Here is a 3,131-nt window from a genome sequence, read left to right as displayed (position 1 = left end):
CAGAAATTGATGAAGACGTTTAAACCTGTAAAAAAATTAAGATTCCCAACAGAAACCAAATAAATAAAAGCCAGAAAATAGCTAATAAATAAAAATGGCAAAATCAGAAGAAAAGGAAAAAAATCCGAGTATTATATGTTCCTTCCAGAATTAAATATTGCAAAATAGACAAATGGAAAATTAGGTTATACATAATGGTTTAAATCCATTTACTTGTGATATTAATGAATTTAGTTCAATATTAACCTCCACTAAAGAGATTGTTCTAGCCCGGGAGAATCTGTGTTGAAAAACAGAGCATTTAGCGCCTCTGTCCGAATGAATGGGAACCAGAAATTGGATGTTTATAACCAACAAAAGCAGAATTTCATCCAGCACTTCCCCCAGATCGTCAAGGTGCTGACTGAGGAGGAGCTGGGACACCGAGAGACAGGGGACGCTATTACCTTGGTCAAGGAGGTCCCGTAGGAGGCAAGCACAACCGGGGTTTGACCATGGTACAAGCCTTCCAGAAGCGGGTGGAGCTGAGGAAACAGGATGCTGAGAGTCTTCAGCGGGCCCTGATTGTGGGCTGGTTTTCTTCCTCGTGTCAGATGACATCATGGACTCTTCCCTCACTCGCCGGGGGCAGATCTGCTGGTATCAGAAGCGAGGCATAGGCTTGGATGCCATCAACGATGCTCTGCTTCTGGAAGCCTCCATCTACCTCCTGCTGAAGTTCTACTGCAGGGAGCCACCCTACAACCTGAACCTGCTGAAGCTCTTTCTGCAGAGTTCTTATCAGACTGAGATCGATCGAGCAGACTCTAGACCTCATGAAAGCACCCCAGGGCCATGTGGATCTTGGTAGATACACTGAAAAGAGGTACAAATCTATTGTCAAGTACAAGACCACTTTCTACTCTTTCTATCTGCCTATCGCAGCTGCCATGTACATGGCAGGCATTGATGGGGAGAAGGAAAATGCCAATGCCCTGAAGATCCTGCTGGACATGGGCGAGTTCTTTCAGGTCCAGGACGACTTCCTTGATCTCTTTGGAGACCCCAGTGTGACCGGAAAGGTCGGCACTGACATCCAGGATAACAAATACATCTGGCTGGTGGTTCAGATGGGTCTGAGAGCTTCTGCCATCTTGTCTAAACTATATGTAGCAATTAGAAAAAAAAAATCAGAAAGAACACCGATTTTGGCTGAAGCAATTACATTCAAAAGTTCATATGTACAGGAGAAAACTATCGAGCTATTGTAGTAAGAGTGGTTAAAGAGATAATAAGCAAATGTGCTATTACAGTGTAGTATAGAAATGTGTAAAGTTGCTTTATTTGGATGGTATTAGAGCTTTCTGCAAATGAGTCATACCGCATGAAAAAGTAAAAATGGGGTTAAAAACAGACTTGTTTTGTTTGAATTTAAATAATGACATTAAGTCAGAGTTGAACAAAAATGTAATAGTCTTACACAAGTGACACATCACTTTGTTTTCTTCTGATCAAATAACTCACCTTAGATGGTAACTCCTTTAATTTTGCTTTGGAGAACATGTTGAAACATTTTAAAAGATTTTACATATCACTTTGTATATGATTTATATAGTACATAATTAATGTAGCTATACTCTCTGACATTGCATACGTACTTCTATTACTGGAATAGTTATTCAAGCGTTAGTTTTACTTAAGGGGAACAAGAGTACTCTTTTGGGATTAAATGAGCAAGAATTACAGAAGTAACTCTAAAATCCAAACTAGTGGAAGCTAATACATGAAATGATCTGTGCTTGTTTTCTGCACGGTAGGTATTTAACACTGCTGAGAGCAAAACTTCTGTTTTCACAAGGCTAGACAGGACCCCCAGAATGAGCTTGGGAAGGAATAAAGAAATCAAAGACTAGCTAGAATTCAGTGAAAATGAAGGCACAAAATACTCCAACTTCATAAAAGCAGTGCTAAAAAGAAAGTTCAGAGCACTAAGTGCCTCCATAAAGAAATTGGAGAGTTCTCATACTAACAATTAAAAATAAATCCACTTTCTATATGCATAGGTTAATTCTATCAGATCTGTTCATCTGAAGAACCTTCACTAATACTGCCATCTTTTGTTTTGTTTGCTTTTTCTTTTTATGCCTCAGCACTGAGGAGATGTGCCAGCTAATTAATAATATAGTGCGCCACAGTGTTTGTCATGTCTCCTGCTTTTCTCCCAGAGTTGTCTCATACCTACCAAGTGAGAAGTATCTGCAGTCACAAAAGAAAACCGTTTCCTAAAATCTCTCTTTAATAGTTAATGTTCTGGGCACCCTTCCCCTTGTGGGACAGATTGATAACTCCACCACAAGCTGAGTAATGGGCTGTGCAAGCTGCCTATCCTGATTCCAGGAGGAAGGAGGGGAAGTGCCTAGTGAGTGCTGTGAAGGGAGCTCTGAAGTCAGGACCTGGTGAGCACAGAGGCACTGTTCACAGTGAGGAGGAGCAGGCGGCTGAGCAGTGAAACCTTGAATGGCAGGTCCTTGCCAGGGCAGGGTGGGAAGACAGTGGGGTAGGCTATTGGAGGACGGTCAGGGAGTGATACCGAATTGCAAATCTCCGTACCTCTAGTTGGACTGGAAGGCTGGGCTGGGAACCTCTCTGGTGTGCCCCTTCAGCGCGCTCTAATACTAGTGGAGGTACTCATGTCACTCAAGTATCACTGGCCAGTCAGGACCTCCAGTTGAACCTGCCAGTCAGAAGAGGAGGAACATTCTTCCTGGTGGCAGAGGTAGGTTGCGACTGGTAGCTGAGCAAGTTTGAATGTTTCTGTGTGAAGTTCTCTGAGTCCTGCTGCTGGGTGCTGTGAAGCACCCTCAGGGAAGCCCTGAAGTTGCTACATGGTGGGCTCAGGGTCACTGCAACGACGGGGAGGAGCAGGGAGCTGAGCAGTGGGAGTTCGTGCAGTGGGTCTTTCACGGGCTGGGTGCAAACTGTAGGCTAGACAGTGCCACCTGTGAAGACCCTGAAGTCCTAATCACTGGCTGGATCCAGGTAGCTGTTAAATAACTTTACTGTGGAGGCTGCATCTGCTCAGAGCATTTGGAACAGTGGTTTGTGAAACATCCTTGGCAGAATGCCAAACTGGGAGAGCCTTAGTTTTTACA

General features: G+C 43.4%; 1 pseudogene; it reads left to right on the top strand.

The window, feature by feature from the left end:
- Positions 1 to 300: 300 nt before the first annotated feature.
- On the top strand, positions 301 to 1,250 carry LOC110314668 (annotated as a pseudogene).
- Positions 1,251 to 3,131: the final 1,881 nt, after the last annotated feature.

Source organism: Mus pahari, unplaced genomic scaffold (assembly GCF_900095145.1).
Source record: "Mus pahari unplaced genomic scaffold, PAHARI_EIJ_v1.1 scaffold_6626_U1_1, whole genome shotgun sequence".
Classification (NCBI taxonomy): domain Eukaryota; kingdom Metazoa; phylum Chordata; class Mammalia; order Rodentia; family Muridae; genus Mus; species Mus pahari.
Note: the sequence above shows the minus strand (reverse complement) of the source record. Positions and strands in the feature narration are given on the sequence as shown.